The sequence below is a fragment of the Leopardus geoffroyi genome, chromosome B2 (genome assembly GCF_018350155.1).
Source record: "Leopardus geoffroyi isolate Oge1 chromosome B2, O.geoffroyi_Oge1_pat1.0, whole genome shotgun sequence".
NCBI lineage: Eukaryota > Metazoa > Chordata > Mammalia > Carnivora > Felidae > Leopardus > Leopardus geoffroyi.
Window position 1 is genome coordinate 106,770,313 of NC_059332.1, and position 25,470 is coordinate 106,795,782.

A 25,470-nucleotide genomic window follows, 5' to 3' on the forward strand; every position below is an offset into this window, starting at 1 on the left:
GGGGGATCTTCATTCTTGAGAATTACACCAAGCATGAGAAAATGTTAGATTTGTTTGATTTTTCTGTGCATACACATATTGTTTTGAAACTTTCTTTCAGCTTAAATTGGCCACCTCCCGTTTTCTTTTTGAGTTTGCCATAAATTAATTCAGTTTATAATAAGCTTATAAAACCTTTAGCTTTTACCCATATTAATCAATAGATTAATTGGGTAAATTAATTGGGTAATTAAAAATATATTAATTAACCATCTGAGAAATTAGCTATTTATTGAAGGTGCTATAAAGAGAAATGAATAAGCCTTGCCCTCCAGAAACGAATGAATTGATAAAGGGGATAAGAGGCAAAGTCTATTGAAAACAACACCAAGTATGGCAAGAGAACAGATACCTAAGTGCTACAGTTTCCAAAGGAGTCAGAGATGATGTTTATTTCCAAAGGCAAGGAAGTATCCATTCCTGTGAGTCTATAAAAATTGGATAAAGTGTAGAGAGGATAAAATGTGGGTATAGCTTTGTACCTGGAGTGAAGAGCATGACAGAGTTTGGGGGAAGGAAACCCAATGAATATGATTGGAGAGCAGCTCCAATTTGTTCCAGTTTGATTCATCTAGTCACTTAAAAAATAATTACTGAATACTTCTACGTTCAAGACATCGTATTAAGTGGTGAACAAAGTTGTGAGCAAAAACAGACACCCTCTGTATTCTCATGGAGCTTCCACTCAGATGGAGAAGGCAGGCTTTGGTCAAATAATCAAAGGAATGGATGTATAGTTATAACGAGGGATAAATGTTCTCAAGGAAAGTGTTCTATTAGAACGGTTGTCAAAACAACCTGACCTCAACTGGGGAGTTGGGGAAAATTTTCCTAAAGAATTGATAGTGGGGCTGAGATCTACAAGAGGAGTGGAAAGAGGTCCAAGCAAAGAAGACAATGTGCTCAATGCCCTGCGTGGGAAGGGCTGTGACAAGGATGAAGTTGTGGACAAGGTCATGTGGCTGGACACGGAGAATGAAGAGTGGTACAAGATGGCCTGGAAAAGGAGGCAGGGGCCAGACTATGAGTCGTGATGTCCAGGTCAAGGGTGTGAGTCTTTAGGCCAAGTGCCAGGGGAATCCAAATGTGAGTTTTTAAGAAAACTTGGGCTCTGGTGTAGAAAACAGATTAAAGCAATGGATTTTCATCAATAGAATAGAGGACGAGAGGAACGTAGAGCTGAAACTCTAAGTTGAGGCCATGTTATGAGAGGTCTTCAATGGCAGGATAAAGAGTGTGACTTAATTTTATAGGTAACAGAGAGCCATGAGAGTTTCTGAGGAAAGAAATGATAGGATGTGACCCAGTAGCCTTTTTTCAAAGCGCTTCTGTTTTAGCAAGACAGCCTTCATTAATAGTTGGCAGAGCACCAAATACTTTCGTTTCCTGATTCTCTTAAAAACAGAGACATAAAGCAAAGAGACATGAAGAGCCTCTCTTTGCTTTCTCCTCCTGCCCTTTCAGTACATTCACCAAATGTAGGGTTAAATGTCACAAACAACTGATACATGAAACTTGAGAGGAAAAATATACATTTTTCAAGTTTTTTTTAACATTTATTTATTATTGAGAGACAGAGCATGAGCATGGGCAGAGAGAAGGGGAGACACAGAATCCAAAGCAGACTCCAGGCTCTGAGCTGTCAGCACAGGCCCTGATGGGGTCTCAAACTCACAAACTGCGAGATCATGACCTGAACTGAAAGTCAGACTCTCAACCGACTGAGCCACCCAGGCACCCTGGAAAAATATTTTTTTGAAATGATTATAGACTCACAGGGAATTGCAAAAGTACAGAGTTCTTTGCACCATTCACACAGCTTTCTCTAATGGTGACATGGTATATGACTTTAGTATAATGTCAAAACCAGGATATTGATATTGGTACAATACGGTTAACTAGACTACAGACCTTGTTCAGTTTTCAACCTCTTTTCCTTCATGTGTGTATGTGTGTGTGTGTGTGTGTAGTTCTGTGCAATTTGGTCCCACATGTAAGTTTGTGTAAACACTACCACAAACAGAATACAGAACTGCCCAATTACCACAAAGGAACTCCCTTGTGCTATCCCTGTGAAGTTTTACCCAACCCACCACTGCCATCCTGGTCATCAGGCAACCGTTAATCTGTTCTCCATCTATATGATTTTGTCGGCAGGAGGGTGCTATGTAAAATGAACTTAGGCACTACTTAACCTTTTGAGACTGTTTTCCTTTTCAACTAAGCATAATGTCTTTAAGTGCATCCAGATTGTTGCATGTATCAATATATTATTCCTTTTTATTGCTGAGTAGTATTCCATGGTCCAGATATACCAGGGTTTGTTTAACCATTCACCTGTTGAAAGCCATTTGGGTTGTTTCCATTTGGAGCTTTTACAAAGAAAGGTGCAAGTTTTTGTGTTAACACAAGGTTTCATTTCCTTGGGATAAATGCCCAAAAGTGCAATTGCTGGATCGTATGGAAAGTGCCTGTTTGGTTTTAGAAACCGGCAAACAACTTTGCAGTGTGGTTGTCCCGTTTTACATCCCCTCCCGCAATGTAGGAGAGATCGGTCGGTCTCCATCTTCGCACCCTCATGAGCACTCGGTGTCATCATTATTTTTCATTTTAGCCATTCCAAAAAGTACATGGTGATACTTCATCATGGTTTTCATTTATAATTCCCTAGGGGCTAATAATGTTGAACATCTCTTGGAAAAAAAAAACTTTAACTTTGCCTTTATAGTTGGAAGCTAAAGAAAGTTAACAACGGCAAAAGAGATAACATATTAAGGAAAAAGATGATGGAAGAGAGACACTGAAGTGAAGAAATCCAGCTGTTCCCTTTATTATAAAAGAAAGAGATTTATAAGGATTGTATTCTAAAGACACATTTGTGGGTTTGCATCTCTTGACTTGTGGAGAATGAATAGATTGTACTTGTGACTTTGAGAAAGATTAGCAATGACATTTGGATAAATTCAAAAAGCTATGCTATTTTTATAATGGTGCTATATGAACCATTCCAGTAGAAATACCAGCTTTACAACTTCTCGCCTAAAGATTATTCATCTTTTTTCAGCCACGTAGTACTAAAATGCAAACAGATGAAACTAGTGCTTCTGTGAAAGAAGAAGAAAGCTGGTCTCTTCAAATGTGGTATTTGGTAACTAAAATTAACTCACATTGGAAACGACTTACGGTACTCTTGCTGGTAGCCATGCTGAGGGGTCTATCCTCTAACACATCCCCTCCTTCACACGGTGCATACTTCAGAGCCCTTTCCATTCTTCAAGCAGTTGACATCGGGAGCAAAGCACGAGAAAGAAATACCTCCAGCCCTGGTTGTCTGCTTTCTGTTCCACTCCTCCGATTCAGGCACATTAGGACAGGATGATACAGAATGCAAGCCAGCCTCCCCCGTGCACAGCGTGACGTCCAACCCTGAGACTAATTCTACAGGGCATATGCATGCAGCATGGGCACGTAACACACACATCATGCTACAGCACAGACATGCAAACAGGTACATGCAACACAACATACTGTGGCATACGTATGCAACACGTACGTGTAACACAACATGCTACGGCATCTACACGCAACACATACATGTAACATACACAACATGCTACCACATCCACACGTAGCAGTTTGTCTCATCACTTTACATCACTCTCAGGCCTTTGTGGGTCTTCTCTTTGTGTATCAGACTTAAGGTAAGTTGTATCAGATACAAAGAAAGGCTGGGTAGTGTGTACCTTGTTATGTCTAAAATTTAAGTCGCGTGAATAGACTTGCCTACCCACGTGTTTATTGATTTAAAAATGCCTGTGCTGTGGCTGGAGGTTCAGGGTGCAACTACAGACCAGACTCCAGCCCTGCTGTGGGGCAGTGGGCAGCTGCGTTAACAGTTAGGATACGACGTGGCAGTGCGATGAAGAAAGTATGCCTTGTTTAGTGGAGACAGGAGAGTGATACCGCTCATCCCCAGGAGTCACATACCTGGGGTCCCATAGTCCAGAAGTTATGATACATGAGACAAAGTCACTAAACTTCTTATTTGTAGCCAACTTGAATTTCCGCCCTGTGGATGAGCCCAGAGACAAAGCACGCCTATGCACATTAGAAACAGTTTCATGGGCTTGAGTTTACGATTATGAGCTCAGCTTTTAAGACTGTATTTCCTTCTTTCCCCTTGCTGTTTTTACCTGTCCCTGGTGCAAGACTGTGGCAGTTTATGACTATTCAGGAGATATTTTAAAGTGCGTTTAGGGGCGCCTGGGTGGCTCAGTTGGTTAAGCGGCCGACTTCAGCTCAGGTCATGATCTCGCGGTCCGTGAGGGCTGTGAGTTCGAGCCCCGCATCGGGCTCTGTGCTGACAGCTCAGAGCCTGGAGCCTGTTTCAGATTCTGTGTCTCCCTCTCTCTGACCCTCCCCTGTTCATGCTCTGTCTCTCTCTGTCTCAAAAATAAATAAATGTTAAAAAAAAAAATTTAAAGTGCGTTTAAAAGCAAAGCTTTAAAAGCAGACAAAGGGGGCGCCTGGGTGGCGCAGTCGGTTGAGCGTCCGACTTCAGCCAGGTCACGATCTCGCGGTCCGTGAGTTCGAGCCCCGCGTCGGGCTCTGGGCTGATGGCTCAGAGCCTGGGGCCTGTTTCCGATTCTGTGTCTCCCCCTCTCTCTCTGACCCTCCCCCGTTCATGCTCTGTCTCTCTCTGTCCTAGAAATAAATAAACGTTGAAAAAAAAAATTAAAAAAAATAAATAAATAAAAGCAGACAAAGTTCTTGCCTTAAAGGGAATACAATATTCTGAATGTCTTTCAGGTTTCTTAGATCTGGACTTTTTATTCTCATGATTGTAGAAATAAATATGCAACACTTCAAATCTAAATATTTGATTGAGCACTGCAGGTTTCCTGTCAGCCTTTTATCCTGAGAGAGAATATAGACCTTTGCCCATGACCAGAGGGACTATCTTCAATCTCTCCTTAGTTCCATGACTATGCCCATCCCTAAACCTGTCTTTAAATGTGTTCTGTAGGGGCTCCTGGGTGGCTCAGTCGGTTAAGCGTCTGACTTCAGCTCAGGTCAAGATCTAGCGGTTCATGAGTTCGAGCCCTGCATTGGGCTCTGGGCTGACACCTCAGAGCCTGCAGCCTGCTTTGCATTCTGTGTGTCCCTCTCTCTCTGCCCCTTCCCCACTCATGCTCTGTCTCTTTGTCTCTCTCTCTCTCTCTCAAAAATAAACATTAAAAAATAAAAAAAAATAAATGTGTTTTGTAGAACTGCCTTCTACAGAAGAGAGCTTTCATATTATACTTCATTGACTTGGGCTCCATGGGCTGGTCCCTCAGATGCCACAGACGAAGGCATTGGGAAACAAGAGAGCACCTGTCTCCCTCGCTTCCACTGTAGTCTCTAACAGCCCTGCTTGCAGGAAAGGAAAACACACATTGGATCCTGTCTTCACTCTTTTTGTTTCTTCAGCTTCCCTTTTCTTATGGTAACTGCCATTTTCTACTTATGATAGTTGTGTTTTTTTACATATTTCTCCCCCCGCCCCTCTCCTCACCCCCGCCGCCACATGTCTATAAGGATCTTGAAGGTGGGACCTGAGTACCTGGTACACAATAAGCACTGAATATGTTTCTGATGCTTGAATAAATGCAGATGTAATTCATCTTTGTTTCCTGCACAAGATCATGTACACATAGATGCCAAAATGTATGAAATACTTGAATACATAAGTTAAGGAATGAAAGGATTAATTTCTAAAGGTGAGTTATGTGGCAAGACAGCACAAATGACCTTTAGTAGTTTTATTATCAGTAAGTTTATTTATTCATGCATTTCTCAGATATGGAACTCTAAACACCTCTTAAGTATTCTATTATGTTCTGGGGATATAAAGATGATGAAGAAACTGCCCCAGCTCTCAAGAAGCTCAAGTGTTTTTTTTGTTTGTTTGTTTGTTTGTTTTAATATATGAACTTTATTGTCAAATTGGTTTCCATACAACACCCAGTGCTCATCCCAAAAGGTGCCCTCCTCAATACCCATCACCCACCCTCCCCTCCCTCCCACCCCCCATCAACCCTCAGTTTGTTCTCAGTTTTTAAGAGTCTCTTGTGCTTTGGAAAAAGCTCAAGTGTTATAGGCATTGCCTCGATACAGATTCACTCATGCTATTCTTAGATGTTCAAAGCATCTACACCTTCTTTATATCCTATAATCAATCTAATCTTTTCAGTGAACCTTCCCCCCCAGTGCCCTCAAGCTGGCTAAATAGCAGTGGGTGCAGGGGAAGGTCTGATTCATTATAAAAACTACTAATTTCTTGCAGTTAAAAGGTTTTCTTTGGATAACTGAGTTGCTTTTGGACAAATGCTCAGAAGTCCCTTCTTCCATACTCGCTTCTGAGATGGTGTGTGTGTGGGTCTGTCGTGTGACCTGGTGACCTGGGACCTTGTTGGTCCTTTGGCTGCTTTCCACCGTAAGGCAGCCCCCCAGTTGTTGGGTGTACACTTGCTGGATTGAATACGCACTCTGTGCCTGGCATTCTGCTGGCCTCTGCTGTTCACTGTGTCCCCCAGCAGTCTCCTACTCCTTGCCGACTGCCCCTCTGATCCTCGTTGATGCTGCGGGCCTCTAGGTATCTGGTTGTGAAGGCATTTGGTCTCCAGCCTTGATGGTCCCTGCCATATGGAACCCCAGGGAAGCCAGCCTTCACCCCTTTGCAGAGCACTAAGACTTCTGGCAAAACAGGAGCCGAAAAGGATTCTGGGAGTTAGAGTGCTCTCTGCTAACGACACTTCACCTTCTGTTCCCTGATGCAGCCTCTTCAGGTTGGTGTGGCTGTCCCAAAAGGAAACCATTGCTTTGCTTTCAGTGTCCTCTCTAACTATCTAGTATTTTTTCTCCCTCTGGGACTTCAATCCAAGAGAGGCACCTCTGGACACACGTGACTCAACACTCACTTCTCCTATGTTAATTTCCTTTTCTCTTCCCATAGTCCATGGTGGGAGAGACAAGCTTCCCATCCTCTTCCTCTTTAGCATGGACTCTTTGTTTCAAATCCTCCTTCCAAGGAAGAATTACAGAATTTAGAATCTCTTCTCTGTCCATGAACCTGACTCTAGACCTTTCTTTGCTAAAGAAGTCAGGAAAGTCAGCTTGGTGTTTGAAACCTGATGAATGACCTCTCTGTTCTAATAAAGGACTTGTTGTCTTTTTCTTCATGGCTTGGTTTTAAATGGGGCATGATTGAAGGGGGAAAACTAAATTTCCAAAAAAAAAAAAAATTATTCTATTTTGCTGGAAGACAGATGTATAGACAAATTACAGTGTGAGCAGTAGTAGTGAAATGGAGCTACACACAAATGCTACCAGATTACAGAGAGGGACTGAAGCCACCAGTGACAGAGAGGACTTTCTGGAGGGGACAATTCAGTGGAGTCTCTAAACCTAGGTTTTACTGACAGCATGAATCCCACAGTAAAATGGGGCCGCTTGGTTCCCTGGTGAGTGTCAGCTCCAGTGACTCAGGTAGACAGGTTATAAGTAAGTGAGATGCCCTTATATGTTTGTTTTCTGTCTGAGCATCAGTTTTCCCACTTATAAGGATTTAAAAACCTGCCTCTTGGTGTGGTCCTGTGTGTGCAAATGTAACACTGCATTCAATGGTCCTGGTTTCCCCACTGGCCCAGGCAAAAATAATGCAACAAACAATAACATTATATTTTTCTGATCCTGCCATCACCTCTAACACCTTCCTCGGTGAAGTTCCTCTGTCCTTCCCACAGACAGAACTCTCACTGGTCTTCCAACATTCTTAGACTTGTCTGAGATCCCTGTGACAGTTAGTCGCCAAGCTAGGACACCTACCACTTTAGCCATGCCTCCAACATGTGGTAGTTGCTCAATAAATAACCAGCTCCTTTTACTCACATAGTTTCCACTTTGTGTATTCTTTCCATTAATCCCATCTTAGAAAACCAGTCCACACTCTGACTCTTGGGGAGCAAACTGAAGAAAAGCAATGACAAATGTACAGTTGTGTACAAAGCGATCCAGGTGAAAGACTGCTTGAGACACAAAGAGGAGGTTAGGAAACCAACATTTCAATTAGCTTTGCCACTGATTGATTACTGTATTACCTCATGTAAGACCATTTGCCAGTCAATAGAAGTGAAACCTCATAAAGATGAATGAGATCGCTTCTAGGTACAAACAAAATTCTTCCAACCCACTCTGGTTGGGAGTGAAAACTTCAGGGGAAACTGTACAAACAAATATGGTAATGTCCTACTTGGAATCATGTTTTCACAGCACTAGGGGCTAAACAAACCTTAAAGCCATGCGATACCGTTGCTTGACATGTAAAATCAAGAGAATTTTCTCCTGTGGTACAGATGCACCACCTTTTTTGCAATGAACATGTTCCTGAAATACTCTTTGTAAATAAATGTGTATAAATGATTTATATTTTTAACACACTGGGAAATGTACAGTGTATTTCTTGTAAATTGAAAAATCATTTTGTACTATGAATAGTCACTATATTTGTTTCTATAGGTATTCTTTCCAATATACTAAGTTTGTGAAAAGTGAAACACTCTTATAGTTCAATATTATACCACACAAACAAGATTCATCTTTTCAGAATTAATGGCCAAAATGCCTATCTTATTTCATGGATAAGAGTGAATAGGGCAAAAGGGAAGACATAGGAAGCTCAGCCTTGGATATCCCCAAGGCTTCAATATATTCACACACAGAGATTAATCTGTTAACCACTGCCCGCCTTACACCTCCCAAAAGTGCAAGCTGTCCACAGAAGAGAATTGGTGGAATTGTGGGTAAATGGACACTTTTTAAAAATGCTTTACTTATTAATTTTGAGAGAGAGAGAGAGCACAAGCGGTGGAGGGGCACAGAGGGAGAGAGAATCCCAAACAGGCTCAGAGCTGTCAACGCAGAGCTTGATGTGGGGCTCCATCCCACGAACCGTGAGATCATGACCTGAGCCGAGATCGAAAGTCGGGCGCTTAACCCAGGAGCCCCCAAATGGACACTTCTAATCAATGTTTTCACTCATTTAAAAAGGAATTGCAAATAGATTTAGTGAGCACCTCTAAATTGTGTTTGTGGGTGTGGGTGTGGGTGTGGGTGTGTGTGTGTGTGTGTGTGTGTAAGAGAAAAAGACAGGGATACAGAGGACAGGGAGAAAACAAGACTGAAACAAAGAAAGTATGGTATTGAAAGCAGGTCTTCTAATGGCCAAGTAAATAAAATTTCAAAACTCAAATTTTTCTGTACTTTCAAAAGTTATGACTTATAAGCCTTAAAAGAAACTAATTAAATTTTTAAAAGTCAGGCTGTTCCAGTATGGTTAGGCAATTTCACTACTGGGCATTTATGCAAAGAACACAAAAACACTAATTTGAAAGATATATGCACCCTTTTGTTTAGTGCAGCATTATTTGCAATAGCCACGGTATAGAAACAATATAAGTATCCATCAATAGGTGAATGATAAAGGAGATGTGGTACACACACACACACACACACACACACACACACACACGCACACACTGGAATATTACTCACCTGCAAAAAAGAATGAGATCTTGCCATTTGTTTTGTGTATGGACCTCAAGGGTATTATGCTGAGTGAAATAAGTCGGACAGAAAGACAAGTACCATATGCTTTCACTTGTATGTGGAATCTGAAATACAAAATAAGTGAACAAATGAAAAAAAAAAAAAAAAAAAGAAACAATCATAAATACAGAGAACAGAGACCAAACTGGTGGTTGCCAGAGGGGAGGGGACTGGTTTACGGGCAAAATTGGTGAAGGGGATGAAGAGTTACAAAATTCCAGTTATAAAATAAGTAAGTCACAGGATGAAAATTACAGAATGGGGATATAGTAAGTAATAGTGTAATAACACTGTATGGTGACTACGCTTACTGTGGTGAGGGAGCTTTATGTATAGAATTGTTGAATCACCGGGTCAAATACTTGAAACTAATATAACAATGTTTATCAGCTATATTTCAAGTTTTTAAAAAGCCAGAGTTTTCCGATTAGCCATGCTTTAAAATCTTGCCAATTACAGTATGCTCATTGTCCAAATGTGTTCATTTGGCCTTTAAGGGATTTTTATAAATAAGAAATCATTTGATAGAAATTTAGTCATGTTTTTATTTCCAGTCATCTTCCCTGCCTTTCCCCAAGCAAAATTCTATAAGTAACATCACTGATAATTTTTCATACTTTTCTCCAGGTAATTATTTCCCTGGTTTATTGAAACACTAAGATTATTAATACGATGAAAGAGAGAGTAAGAGATTTTATGTGTTGGTTATAAGATTTGAGGATTTTTTTAATACCACTGATCTAGTTTGGGCTCATTTAAAACACAATGCTATACCCTATAAAGGATTTAATTAGGGAACACAATATGAAAGGATAATGGATTTGAAAAGAGCTAGTTTGTAACAAATAACTTCCCTAATTAGACTCTGTAACATGAGAATTAAGAGTAGGCAAACTCCAAATGGTTTATCATTAGAAGCATCTTTCTATATAAGAATCCCCTTTACTTTTCAACTAAAAATGTCCTTGAGGTAATAATGATATTTTACTATGTAAGATATAAACAGAGTGTTTTGGTAAACATAACCAAATTTATACCTTCAAATTAATATTCCTCAAAGGGCTTTTTATTATACATTTGCTTAGATGTGTCTACCATTGTTCAAATTCTGTGGAATTTCTTTGACATCTTCAGAGCCAATTTTAAATCATGCAAATTTCTTTATAACTTATCCTTCCTTTGGTTCCCCAAACTATTATCTAGCTTAATCCAGCATTTGTGTTCTATCCAAAAAATAAAACCTACTCTCAAAGAATTAGTGGCTGCTTCCATTAAGAATATTCCAGTGAGTGCTCCAAAGGTGATTTCAGAAAGTTCAGAATGTTTTTGAGCAATGGAAACTTCATTAAAATACACCCATGACCTTCCAGAGTGACTACCTTGAATGACAACCATGTCCGGATTGAATGAATTCCAGTGTGTTAAAGAAGATTAGATATGTAAACACCTGCACACCCCGTTCAATAAGTGGCAGGGTTTTTTTTCCCCTTAAAAAAAAATCCTCATTATTTTCAAGGCACACCTTTCATTATGCATGAACACAGCTGGTGTAATAGGCAGGACAATGGTCCTCCAAAGATGTCAGAGATCTAACCCCTGTAATACGGTACTTTACTAGACAAAGGGACTCTTGCAGATGTGATTAAATTAATGAAGCTGAAATGATGAGATTATCCTAGGTCTTCTGAGTGACCTCCGTATAATCACAAAGTCCTTTGAAAAGAGGAGCCAGAGTCAAAGGTGGCAGGAGATATGACAGTGGAAGCAGAGGTCAAAGAGTCAGAGAGATATCTGAAGATGCTACACTCCTGGCTTTGAAGATAGAGGAAGGGGCCACAAAGCAAGGAATGCAGGTAGCCCTAGAAGCTGAGAAAGGCAAGGCAAGGGATTCTCTCCTAGAGCTTCCAGAAGACACACAGCTCTGTTAACACTTTTGTTTTCGGACTTCCCACTTCCAGAAGGGTAAGGTAATGAATGTATATTGTTTTAAGCCACTGAGTTTGTGCTCATTTGTTACAGCAGCAACAGGAAACTAATTCATTGGAGACCGTATTGAATTCCTCCCCACCCCCAGGCAGATTTGAAGGTACTAACCTTTTAAAGGCTGTCTCCAAAAGGAACCAGAAACACACAGAGCAAGAGCAGGCTTTTTTGCCTGTCTGTGTCATTGTTTCCATTTTTTGAGAAGAGATCCTGCCAAGGACCTAATCCCTCTCTGTGGTTACTAAGATACCAGGGTTCCCAATGCCACCTACAGTGTCTCCTTGGAGGAGCATTTTGATGCTGTCTTGTCAGGGATAGATGCACAGGAAAACACTCCTGCATCACGACTGACTGGGTGCCTTTACAGAAGTGCTCACTTTGACTCGATCACTGCACAAAATTCACCTGTAATAAATACATCAAGTAGAAGAGTGTACTTGCACTTTAAGAAAGAAAAAAAACGTCCAGAGCCTGCTTACTTTGGCAATGCATTTGAATAGATGTGTTTGTTAAGAAATAATAAATCAGTAAAAGTCTATGCGGTGCTTTAAGAATGAAGGGTACAGTCTTAAAGCTGCTGAGACTTTTTAAGACTCAGACCATGACAATTCTAAAAACACCAACCACGGGTACGTGGGCGGCTCAGTCAGTTAAGTCTCCAACTTCAGCTCAGGTCATGATCTTATAGTTTGTGAGTTCGAGCCCACATCGAGCTCTTTGCTGACAGCTCAGACCTGCAGCCTGCTTCGGATTATGTATCTCTCTCTCTCTCTCTCTGCCCCTCGGCCACTCATGCTCTGTCTCTGTCTCTCTCTCTTTCTCTCTCTCTGTCTCTCTCAAAAATAAATACACGTTAAAAAAAAAATAAAAACATCAGTCTCTGAGAAAACAGCAGGAATTATTTCTGCCCTTCTTCCTGTCTTCCCTCTTGCTTGTATCTTCTGGGTCAGGGGCCATTTCCAACTCAAGATCCCTTGAACAGAAAGACAGAATACAGGGGCGCCTGGGTGGCGCAGTTGGTTAAGCGTCCGACTTCAGCCAGGGCACGATCTCGCGGTCCGTGGGTTCGAGCCCCGCATCGGGCTCTGGGCTGATGGCTCAGAGCCTGGAGCCTGTTTCCGATTCTGTGTCTCCCTCTCTCTCTGCCCCTCCCCCGTTCATGCTCTGTCTCTCTCTGTCCCAAAAATAAATAAAAACGTTGAGAAAAAAAAAAAAAAAAAAAAGACAGAATACAGTTGAGTATTTTTCAGAGTCATCAAGTGGGAGGCTCTATGGTCAGTTTAGGAGTTGTGACACCATCTGGGCCAGAGAATGAGGACAGGAACTAGCAACTGCACGGAGCACTCACCTTCAGCTCCTTTGGCCAAAATCATCTCAATACGCAGCTTAAGGGAGTACCAGTTACCTCGGTGACAGCAACTCACCCCAGATGGTTTAAAGAAGCAGAGGTTTTTCATCATTCAGCATCTACTATCTGCCAGAGAATGAGATAAACACCTCTGGACTTTGCTCAGATGTTACCTTCTCAGTGAGTCTTTCCCTGACCACCATGTTTAGAATCACAATCTCCTGCCCCATTCAGCACTCCCTCCCCTCTCCCCTGCTTTAGTTTTCTCCATAGCTTCTATCACCATTGGCATACTATATATTTTACTTGATTGCCACTTCCTACATAAGATTCCAAGCTCCGTAAAGGCAGGGAATTTATTATTATTTAGATTTCTTATTTCCTAGAATAGTGCCAGGCACCTAGTAGATACTCCATAAATACTTTTGAGTGAATTAACAAAATATTTAAGGGGTCCTTCTGTATGCCATGCACCATCTAGCTTCAGGAAGTAAAACAGTGCAAGGGAGAAAAAATTCCTTCCCTTATGGAAGGTAGTTGTGCTTTAGCATAATTAAGTACAATTTGATAATACAGAGATCAATGGGAGCCCCCGAAGGGGCACCTAATTTGGATTTAGGAAGCCAAAGAGGGCTTCCGGAAGGAAGTGTTGTCTCAACTGAGCTCTGAAAGATAAGTCTGAGCAGGCCAGGCAAGAAGTAGTGAGACAGATGGACGTAGGAACTCCAACAGGAAGGAACAGCGGGAAGGAACTATGAATCGAGAAGGACCATGACAGGAAGGAACTACAAATGCTTCTGCATGCAGTCTGAAGGGGGAATGGTCAAAGAAGAGAATGAAGGGGCAGCTGGTGACAGACCACAAAGGGACTTCTAAACCACATTATAAGTCACAAAGGGGGTTGGGCTTATTCCTGGGAGTTTCTAGAGTAGTAATGACATGACAAAATGTGTAGTTTAGAAAGTTTATTTGCATGGCCTGATAAGGAAGGGGCGGACAGGATAAGGCAAGGAAAGAGGTTCCAGAGAAATTGAGGTGGCTAAGAAGACAGAACTTTGTGACTTATTTGATGTGTGAGTGAGGAAAGATCAATCCATGTTTTATTCACCCATGTGCTCAGCAAATGTTTATCAAGCATGTATTATATATATCTTTATATGGCTCTAGACATATAGCATGAAGAAGATCATGTTTTTACCCTCATGAAGGTTCCCTTCCAAGTTACAGTTACTTTTGAGTTTCTTTCTGTCCCATCAGAACGTGAGGGAGTAATATGTGCAAAGATATGAGGAAGAGAGTTCTAAGCAAAGGGACAGCATAAGGGTGAAGGCCCTGAGAATGGCATGTTCAAGACACATAAAGAGTGGATGAAGCTACTGGAAGCAAAAGATGACACTGAGGAAGGAGGTAGGAGCTAGATAGGATAAGGCTAGGATATATTATATTATATAAGGCTATTACATGAGATCAAGAAAAGCAGCCTGGATTTGTCCTAAGGAAAATCATTAAAATGTATAGAGCAGGGGATTGATACAACCTAATTGGTATTTTTAGATCACTGTGGCTCTGGCTGCTCATGGAGAGTTGACTATATGGGAACAAGAGTGGTATTGTTTAGACAGTGAGGAGGCCGCTAACTGAAAGATGTGTTGACTTGAAGCCACGCACCAACTGGAGGTGGCTTGAGGTTGTCGGATACATTTATAAGATAAAGCCAATAGGATTTCCTGAGTATTTGTGTGGGGGAAGGTTGAAAGAAAAAGAAAAGTCAAGAATGATTCCTTAGTTATTGGCCTGAGCCACTGGGGTGTGCCATGTGGTGAAATGAGGAAAACGGGAGAAGAGCAGATGTGGAGCAGAAAATGAAGGTTCTGCTTTGGCCACATAGGTTTGAGCTTCCTGTTAGACATCCAGGCAAACCTTGGTGTAGGTGGCTGGGGATATGTATCTGGAGTCCAGGGGAGAGGAGGTGAGAGCTGGGATTGTTAATTTGGAATCACTTGCACAGAGATGATGCTGAAAGTTACGGTTTGATTACATCACCAATGGGATGAGTATAAATGGAGAAGAGAAAGAAACTGAAAGCTGAGCCCTGGGACATGCCAACACTCAGAGACTGGAGGGAAAATAGGCTAAGGAGAGGCAAGAGGAAAACTAAAAAGTATGTTAGACCCTGGAAGCAAGTCAAGGAAGTGCTTCAAGAGGGAAAGAGTGGCCCCTAGATATCAGGGTTCAGGTTTGAGACCTGAGCAACGAAGTCTCGAGTGGTCCCATTCGCCAAGGAAAGAACATATGAGGAGGGACAGTTTGGAGACAAAGACATGAGTTATGTTTGAGCCATGCTGAGCTATAGGTATTTTTGGTACATCCACAGCAGATCAGCAGACTCTGGAGCTTAAGAGACGGGTCCAGATTGGAGATGTAGATTTGGAAGTTATCAGCATCAAGACGACTTTTAAAGCCATAACAGACCTCCTTCATAACAGACATCATTCAGGGTTAGTGTGGAGAGATGAGAAGGCACGCTATGGCAAAGTCCTGAAAGCACAACATATGAGAAACAGGAGTCGATCTGGGAACCCATAGACCAGGAACTCATTAAGGAGTCTCAGAAAGATGAAGTGATGGACAGGGAGCTTGGCAGGTAGGGCCATCAGCAGGAGGAAGTGTCAGATGCTGCACTAAGCAAAGTATGTGCTAAAATGTCTGTGTAGGGTTCAAAAACAGGGAGTATATTTTTGAGCGATTTTGATGGTGCTTGGGGAACAGAACCCAGATTGCACTGAGTGGTTGAATGATGTTGAGGGAGATGAAAGCAGTGGCTGAATGCAACTGTTTGCAAGACGTTTGGCAGGGAAGGAAGTAAGAGGTGGGTGACAGCCAAAGACTGGCATATATAGAATGTGAAAAGGAGAGTGCCAAGGGCTGAGCCCTCAGACATGACAACTCTGAGGGACAAAAAGAACAAAATGAGTCCAGAAAAAAACTCAGAAGGGCCAGAGAGGCAGGAGAACAAAAAAAAAAAAAAAAAAAAAAAAGGACAGATAAAATCAAGAGAGGAGAGAGGAGAGAATCCAGTGGGAGAATCATCAGTAATGCCAAATGCTGCAGAAGGTTTAGTCAAAAGTGGCTGTGACGTGTAGCTTTGGTGATCGTGGTGAAGAGAGGTGTCAGTATTGCTGCATCTTGAGGAATAAATGGAGCCAAGATACCAGAGGCAGTGGCTGTAGATGAATCTTTCAGGAAGTTGGCTGTGAAGATGGAAAAATAAATAGCTACAGAGCAACTGGGCCTCAAGGGTGAAATCAGCACAGATTTCAAAGCACTATATGGCAAAGGAGAATAGCCAACAGAGAGGAAGGATCAAGAGAGACGTGGGATAGGTGCTGGAAGGAAGGTTCTGTGAGGAGCAGGAGGTCCTGTTCCAAAGAACAGAGGACAGAAGGTTCAGGGCCAGGCAAGTTCTAGAGTACCACTGGCTGTGAACCTCAAGAAAGAAATGCGTGTCCCTTGGCATCTGTCCGCTTGGACAGAGATGTCGAATGTTTTGTTCACTGTGGTATCTCAAGCATCTGTAGCAATGCTGAACATGCAGTGGGCATTCAGTAAACATCTGTTGAATCAATAAATAAGTGACGAGTAGAAGGTGATGAAAATCTGATTTTGTCTTTTTTTTTTTTTTAATAAAACCTGGAATAGTTGAGTTAAACCTAGAAATAGAGTCCAAAAAGTATAAGATGTTCTCCTGTAGCTTTTGAAATTGTTTCTCCCTGCTGTTTTAATGCTGAGAGGAATCAAAAGTAATGCAAAATTAATGTAGAATTAATATTTTATCAGAAAACTTTCATTTCCTTCAAAATGTGCTTTGAAATGTGTGCTTTCTGTAACGTTGTTGTTAATGTTCTTATGTTCAATGAATTTGATAAATAAGAAATACGAGTTAGTAGTACTCGGCTGATTTAAGGCAACCACTTCTCCAAAAACACTCAAGATAGTCACACAGTATCAAAGACCCATCGCTAAAACCAAACTATCCTAATTCCTTTTTTCCTTTGACAAAAATGTTGGATATGTAAGGGAAAAAAGAAAAACATTCTAATAGGTCTGTGATCGTCTTCCTGGGAAGAGGTATCATATCACAGAGCAGATGTTGATGAGTAGATGTTTCAGCAAAATATAGCCATACTTTATGCTGTAATGATTGGCAAAGCAGCAGTTTCTGCTCTGAAGGCACAATTCTAATTTTCGTACATTTTGTCTTGTAACCTGCACTTTATTTAACATAAAAGATGCAGGCAACCAGTGATAATTTTTTCAATACCCTTACAGTCTGCTCACTCTCCCAGAGTGCTCTCACAGGTAGAAAGAGCACCCGAGCCTGCTAGATTGAGTTGAGAGTGACCCAGCCTAGACCAATGTTGTTATCACTGGATCCTATATAGTCTCTACCCCACCTGGACCTTGACTGCTTACACTTACTTTGTACAAGAAGGGCGGCAGACCTGGGATCACCTCTGGCTTTGACACTTACCACTGTGTGACCTAAAGTAAGTTACCTGTTATCTTTAATACTCTGTTTTATCATCTGTAAAGTGGAAGGAGCAAGAGCCTAGCATTCTGCCTGTTGTATGGTAGACATTCAGTAAGTGTGAATTCCTTCTTTCTACTTCTAAAATCCAGTTTACTGATAATCAGAGCTTGTTCTTAAACCTGATGAAAGTGCCAGTGATGCTCACCCAGAAGGAATTTGTCTTCTGGGACAGCTCTTCAGTCACCTGAGGCAGATTTCTTTGCAGCTGAGCTGGAGAGTATGTGTCTCCTAATTATCTGTCTTCCAGTGGTCACCTAGATTTCAAGGTACTTGCCCCAGATTTTCAATGCATGATAGTGTCTTTTTTTCCTTTCATTCTTTTTTTATTTTGAGAGTTGAAGCCCAAAAAGCTAAGTGAATATATTTTAACAACTAGGAAGTTCTGATGGGCTGGCATAAGAAGACAAAAAATTCACACGTTTAAATCCTTACCAGAAGACGCAAGAAAAAGTATGGTGAAAATCTTTTTTTTTTTTTTCTTTTTTTTTTAAGTTCTAGAAATAGGACATTTCCTGGAAAATGGCTGTCATACAATCAGCACAATGACACATTTTATTAGTCTGGCTCTCTTGGGCAACATGATGGAAGCATGACTCCATCCACCATGAATATTTTAAGACAATAAAATCAAAACATTAAGTCCTAAGGTACAGGGTTGGTGGGGGTGGAGGTGTCAGGAAAAGAATAACTCTGAGAGGGAAAAAAATCTGGAGAGGTAGAGGGAGTGCGAGTGTCTACCAGAAAAGTCTGTTCCTGATGAAAGATATTCCAACTGGATTTTCAAATGCCTCTAGGATGGGTACATGTCCAGGCCCCTGAATTACAATGGTTCTTGATTGCATGTGAATGTGCATTTCCCAAATTATATTCCACTCTCTTCAGCTGGACTGTCTGCCAGAGAAGGACTTTTGTTGTGTCTGTGATACTGAAGATTGTCTTTTTTTAAGATCCTTCCCTGTTAATGCTTCAGTTTTACTCACCAGAGATGAATTTATAATACATATCACTTTTAGCAACTCGGGAGAATTGCCAATTAGAAGCAGAGGAAGGGAAAGTAGGGAAATGTTCTTTTTCCTGGAATCACCTACTAGTTGCCTCAGGTTTAGCCTCTGACAGCTGGGCCGTGTGAGGGGAGCTTTTTCCCTGTGAATAGCCGGAGGGGAGCGCTAATGAGGAGCCGAAGGCCGGCGGAGGAGTCTGTTTTTGGCAGACAATTAGAAAAGAGGGATGAGATCACCTCCTCATTATGCTCTACTGGAATGGGAGCAGTTGGGTAGCGGTTTTTTGTTTTGTTTTAATTTTTTTACAAACCATCTGCTTCCCTTGAAAAAGACTGATCTGACTCTTGTAGATTTTTTACACTCTCATAGCATGTGTTGTTGTATATATTTTGAAAGCAGTATATGCTCAAGAGAGGAAATTTGGAAACCACAGAGAATTTGGGTGATGGGTTGTGATGATTCAGTTATCTTATCCAAGATGACCATTGTTAATGTCTTATTCTTATAGATTCTGCTTTTCTCCTTCCAGAGATTTAAAGCTTTTATGACTGATAATATGATATGTAGATCTTTAATCAAGAAATGAACTTTTACATGAATGTATATGTATATGTATATGTATATGTATATGTATATGTATATGTATATGTATCAGCAAAACCAAACATGGTATTGAAGGAAGGTAGAGGGACTCCTGTTTTCCCCATGAAACCACCCAAGCCAAGGGGGATATCCATTCCCTTCCAAACATTGAGAGAATGGAAGATAACTCTCCTTTTTCTCCATTCCTTCTTCCTTCACCCCAAAGAGGAAATAGCTAATTCAATATCCAATAGGGGATTTTACCACTTGGTGGGGTTATTATGCCTTAATAGGAAAGGAAAAGGAGGAAAAAACTGTCATCCAAGTATTTCATTTCTGTCTGCTTTCTGGATTGGTAAGGACTGTCCCTTGCTAGAAGGACCCCCAAGACAGGGTCCATGGCTTGATGGCCATTTCCTCCAGTATATCTGCCTAAGAAAGATTAGCTAAGTTAAAATTGAGCACATTTTTCTGGACTCGGTCTAATAAAACTGAATTTCTTCATCAGCCAGTAGGAAACATCTTGTCTAGTTGTTTCATTAGCAGTAACAACTGCATAAAGGTGAGAGAGAACTAGAGAGAGAGAGAGAGAGAGAGAGGATGCAGCAATCCAAGGATAGGTACATGATTGGCAGGCTACTATGATGTCATATCACAAGTGAGGTTGTTGGACTTTGCATGGTTCTGAGATATGTCAAGGGGAGGATTTATATTCTTTTCATTATTTAATCACCTTGCATTGATCTTGAGAGTCGTGTAACACAGTTACATTTAACATCACAACCTTATAATTCCGTGCTGGTGATTATGCAGTGCATTTCTGTGTAAGTCAGAGATGTATTATTACGATCATCCAAGTACCAGTCGGCCTCAACTAGTCCAGTTATGTAGTGGCTCCGAGTCCTACCACTTGAATTTACTCACAAAGACATTATAGAGACATAGACACACATCAACCAAATATACTCACAGATACAGGCATCAGTACACATTGAGTAAAGTTGAAGGGGCAAAATTCATATTTTGTACAAGAAATAAATTTTAATAACATCAGTGGAATGACAGGCGAGAAAATCGTGGGAGCAGTAGAATTAGAGACAGAGTAAGGCCAGAGAAAGTTCAGTAGGTTTCATTCAGCGAACATTATTCAGCATCCACTAAATCCCAGGTTCTGAGCGAGATAGGTGGTGGAGGAAAATACGGTAAGAGAGGAGTGACCATGTTGGAGGAGGGGAGGGACTTATGAGTGAACATGAAAACCAGATGGAGTGTATCTGAATCCAGATCAAGGTGGTCTGGGGAATGCTGGCAAATGGAGTTAGCGCAGAAAGGAAGAGAAAAGCTTGAGTGGGTATTGGTAAGATGAGGGGATTGGGATATGTGTGTGTGTGTGTGTGTGTGTGTGTGTGTGTGTGTGTTTAGGAAAGAGCATAACTAAATGCGATTGAAGACTGCAGAGGAAGATCCAGTGGTAAGAGATTGGCTGAAGCTAAAAAAGACAGGGAGAGAGAGGAGCAAAAAGTTAAATGAAGCTGCGATTCTCCAAATTACTTAAAAAAAAAAAAAAGTAATGTTATTTAATGTCGACTTCTGTTATCCTAAAGCACCACCAATACAGACCTCTTTTATTATTAAATAACTTTTGGAAGCTGCACTTGAACTCTGTGGAGACTAGAAGTCCAGGGACTAGTATTTTAGCTTCAAGTCTGGCACTAACTTGCTTTATTATTGGAGGCTCAGTGTCCTTACCCATAAAATAGGTATAATCGTAACTCCCTTAAAGTGCTGTTTTAGAGATAAAGTAAAAATAATGTGTTTTGCAAACTGTAAGTATAAACTTAATACAACCTACTCTAAATGTTATTAAAAGCTACCAAGTTCACATAATAATCCTGGAGCCATCACCTTGGCTTCAGAGAATGTGCCCTGGCCATTAAGCATGGTGTGCCTCAGTGCCACCATCAATAAAATCAGGTCATTTGGTATTGGACACCTCTCTGGCAGATATCATCTAAAGACTAATGACATGGAAGAATTAATTTAAATCTTTAGGAGAAAAAAAGAGGTAAATCTAAGGTTGTAATGAGCACTTTTCTTTCCAACGTATTCTTAATTTTTTTGAGACTTTTCAGAGCATAGGAAGAATGCAATCTTGCCATTTGCAATGACACGGAAGGAGCTAGAGAATATAGTGCTAAGTGAAAGAGGTCAATCGGACAAATACAAATACCATATGATTTCACTCATACGTGAAGTTTAAGAAATGAAACAAATGAGCAAAGGGGAAACAAAAGAGAGAGAGAGAAGGGAGAGGCCAACCCGGAAGCAGACTTAACTATAGAAAACTGATGATGACCAAAGGGGAGGGGGCTGCAGGATGGGTTAAACAGGTGATGGGGATTAAGGAGTGCACCTGTTGTGATGAGCACCAGGTGTTGTAAGGAAGTGTTGCATCACTATATTGTATACCTGAATCTAACATTACACTATACCTTAACTAACTGGAATTTCAATAAAAACTTAAAAAAAAAAATAAACAGAAAAGGGGGGAAAGATAATTACGAAATAGTATTCATTTGTTCATTTTTTTGGTGTTGATATTTTATCATTTCTTTTTGGATATAGAAATGTATGCAAAGAAAGTAAATCTACTGAAGGTTCATGACAGAATCGGAAGGGTTTTTGTCTTTTTTAACAGTCCCCATCTCTAGCAGTATCTATTATCATGCTTTTCTCTTTTATTGCTTCAACAACCACTTCACTGAGTAGTTAAGCTACCCGAAAACTATTGGAAAATGATTTTGTCAGTATGGTTCATGCTATATGACCACAGGGGAAAGGCTGGAGCCGAAAATCACTGCAAAGTAATAGCCTGTTTACTAATAGAAGCTCCCAAATGTTTGTTTCTGTAGTTACAGACACAGTGATAAGACCTCTACCTGTAATAATTTCTGTCATTGACCTTTATTAAAATATTGTTTTGTGGGGGCACCTGTGTGGCTCAGTTGGTTAAGCGTCTGACTTTGGCTTCAGGTCATGATCTCACGGTTTGTGAGTTCAAGCCCCGCGTCTGGCTCCGTGCTGACAGCTCAGAGCCTAGAGCCTGTTTCAGATTCTGTGTCTCCCTCTCTCTCTGCCTCTCCCCTGCTCATGATCTGTCTCTGTGTCTCTGTCTCAAAAATAAATAAACATTTAAAAAAAAGTTTTAAATACTGTTTAAAAAAAAAAAACAGAACTCCCACTGGTACCAATAGTTTGAGTGACCTTGAGCACATCACTTCATCTCCTGAAACCTCTGAGTCTCCAGCTTTTAGCAGTTACTTTTTTTTTTTTTTTCTAACGGTTATTTATTTTTGAGACAGAGAGAGACAGAGCATGAACAGGGGAGGAGCAGAGAGAGAGGGAGACACAGAATCTGAAACAGGCTCCAGGCTGTGAGCTGTCAGCACACAGCCCGACGCGGGGCTCGAACTCACGGACCGTGAGATCATGACCTGAACCGAAGTCGGACGCTTAACCGACCAAGCCACCCAGGCGCCCCACCAGCTTTTAAATAAAAGGGGTGGAGGGGTCAAGATGATTCTAAACTGAGGGGCACTTGTAAATGTGCATGAGCATTTTTTTAGTGGCCAGTGCCCAGTGATACTAAATGCCCTGCAGAGAGCAAGGGACAATCCTACAAAATACACTGCCCCACCCAAAATGCCAGCAGCAGCCTGAATTATCCCTAATGTCCCTTCTGACAGTCAGTGATAACAAGTGTCTGTCCATTCATTAATTCATTCAGCCACCCATTGTTGATCCCTACTGTATGCTGGGCACTAAACTTCCCTAGATGAATGTTCTAGAAGCCCTGGCTTAAATTGTACCTTTCATTATCTTTCCCCCTTCCTTTTAAATGTCTTCTCCATGCATAGGACCATGTGACATATACAAATAAGGATTTTTCAACTAAATCTGTTGAGGCAATACCCCAGGACTTATGTACTGTGGGGTTTCTAATGACATTGAGAACCAAAAAGGCTCACTCAGTCCTCCCCAAAGACTGAATGATGGCCTGGTTTGCCTTTAATAATTCACGAACGAAGGGGCGCCTGGGTGGCTCTGTTGGTTAAGCACCTGACTCTTGATTTTGACTCAGGTCATGAACTCACGGTTTGTGAGTTCGAGCCCTGCATCAGGCTCTGCACTGACATTGCAGAGACTGCTTGGGATTCTCTGTCTCCCTCTCCCTCTCCCTCTTTCCTGCTCATTCTCTATCTTTCTCTCTCAAAATAAGTAAATAAACATTAAAAAAAATTTTAAATAGTAATTCAGGAATAGAGGTCTTCAGCTCCACTAACCAAGGGCTTCCAGCTAAACAGTGAAATCCAAATTATAGAGTATGTAGCTAAATATTTCAACTGTCGATTCAATCATTTCTAATTTTTAAAACAAAACACCAACTGTTTTACACCCAGTGAACAGTTTTCACTGGCAAACTCAAATGTCCTAATATACTTAAATGGCATTTGAGGCCAGTTGTACTAAACTGCCTCAGAGCATTTTACCATATCAAGTAGGATCATTAACTTGCTAATTAACTGTGCATTGAGCAACTCCAGCTGTAGTGCAATCCTATCAGCCGCCACCCTGATACAGAGTTCCTCCGGGAGTGCAGTGACCTCTAGACTCAGCCCCCAGCCATCGCATCCACGTGGCCCTCCATCACCTTATCTCACAGCACCCCCAGGGACAGCTTACAATTCTGATTGCTTTTGTTGCAAAGGAAACTGCTGCACAGAGAAGCTTGAGGGTCTGCCAGACCGCAAAATCTTTTGGGATAGAAGGGATTCTGAGTGCTGGCTGCTTTACAGAGCCAAAAAGTCATGCCGATGGTCAGGGATGCTTTGCAAACACGCAAAGATTTTTCATCCTTTCATGAATTTTGGGTATTATTGATCATTAAAAATACCGTATGCACTTGTTCAGTCACTATCATTGGATACTTCTCATGACACAGCAGGGCCTGACTAATGAGAATGCAGTCCTGCTTTCATAGACCGCTGGACACGTGGGGAAGTTAGACATTGTGCCAATAATTCTGTGCTCATTAAGTATTATTGCAATTGACACTATAAAGGAAAAGTACAGGATATTAAGGAAAGCATCGATGGTCCTGACCTAGCCTGGGGACCCGAGAGGCTCTCTTGAGAAGGCAGTATGTAAGTGCAGGCCTGAAGGGCAATGAAGCGGGAGTTCGGGAATTGAGTGGGACATTCCAGATGGAGGAGGATGCATGATTGAAGACCTTGAAGCAGGAAGGAGGGGCTTATTCTGAGTAAGAAAGGATACAAGCTTAGTCCAGGTGGCAAAAATGGGAGAGGGTGGCATGAATGGATTTGAGAGATGTTTAGAAGATGGAATTGACAGAACTTGGTGGCCAACAGGATGCAGGCAGTTAGAGCGGAGGCCTATAGGGATCACTGCCCTGTGTCTGACTGCTGGGTGGTAGAGTTACTAGTCTAGGAATCTAGCAGAGGAGCAGTACCCGGCAGTGGGCCAGAATCACCAATTTCTCGTTCAGTACATGGAGTTTGAAGTCCTATGAGATACAGTTTGTCTAGTGGAGACCCTGCCTCACATGGGTTATCCAAAGGTCACTGTATCTTACCAGAGTGTAGGAGAAACAACCCGTTCCGTGGAGCCAAGAGCACGTGTTGGGAAGCACGGTGATAGACCAGCGTTGATGCCCTTGTAGCTCAACAAAATGTTTTCTCATGTATTATGTCAGAGCTTCACAGGGATCTTTGGGGGAGGTCATTGCATTATTATCTTCATTATACTGGCAGGACACTGAGGCTTCCTGAGCTTGTGATTTGCCTACGGTCACACTACTGTAAGTAAGGCTCTGGGACTCAAACTGAAATCTCCTGACTCCGGGCACAAGGGTCTTCTCATCGCACCACATTAACTTGCTGCAAGATTGGGGCCAGCTCTCTACCAAGTCCTGAGGTTTCCATGTCACATGGAATCTCGTTATTAGCACAAAATACGTAAGAAATGAAATCAAAGATTTTTTTGTTTCTACACTCTGTTTATCGTTCCCTCTCTCTCTCTCACTCTGTTTACTCTTTTTTTACTACAGTATTTTTTAAAGTCTTTGTAAACTTGAGAGTAATATTTGTATTTAGAACAAATTTACAAGTAGCGAGGAGATAGTTTTTGGGAGAAATTAATTTCAACCGTTGTCTAAATTCTACTAATTTATAAAACATGATAAGACCTCTGCCCCCTTA

The 25,470-nt window shown here is 41.4% G+C and overlaps 1 protein-coding gene and 1 long non-coding RNA gene across 2 annotated transcripts in view; one reads left to right on the plus strand and one right to left on the minus strand.

Moving 5' to 3' along the window:
• The window catches only part of SLC35F1 (solute carrier family 35 member F1), a 409,915-nt gene that overhangs the window by 332,849 nt on the left and 51,596 nt on the right, over positions 1 to 25,470 (plus strand). The gene's annotated exons all lie outside the window — the stretch shown is intronic.
• Positions 19,076 to 25,470, minus strand: part of LOC123608933 — a 46,965-nt gene continuing 40,570 nt past the window's right edge. The window contains exon 3 of the long non-coding RNA XR_006717519.1: positions 19,076 to 20,681. This is a non-coding gene — a long non-coding RNA (uncharacterized LOC123608933). The remainder of the gene's footprint in view (positions 20,682 to 25,470) is intronic.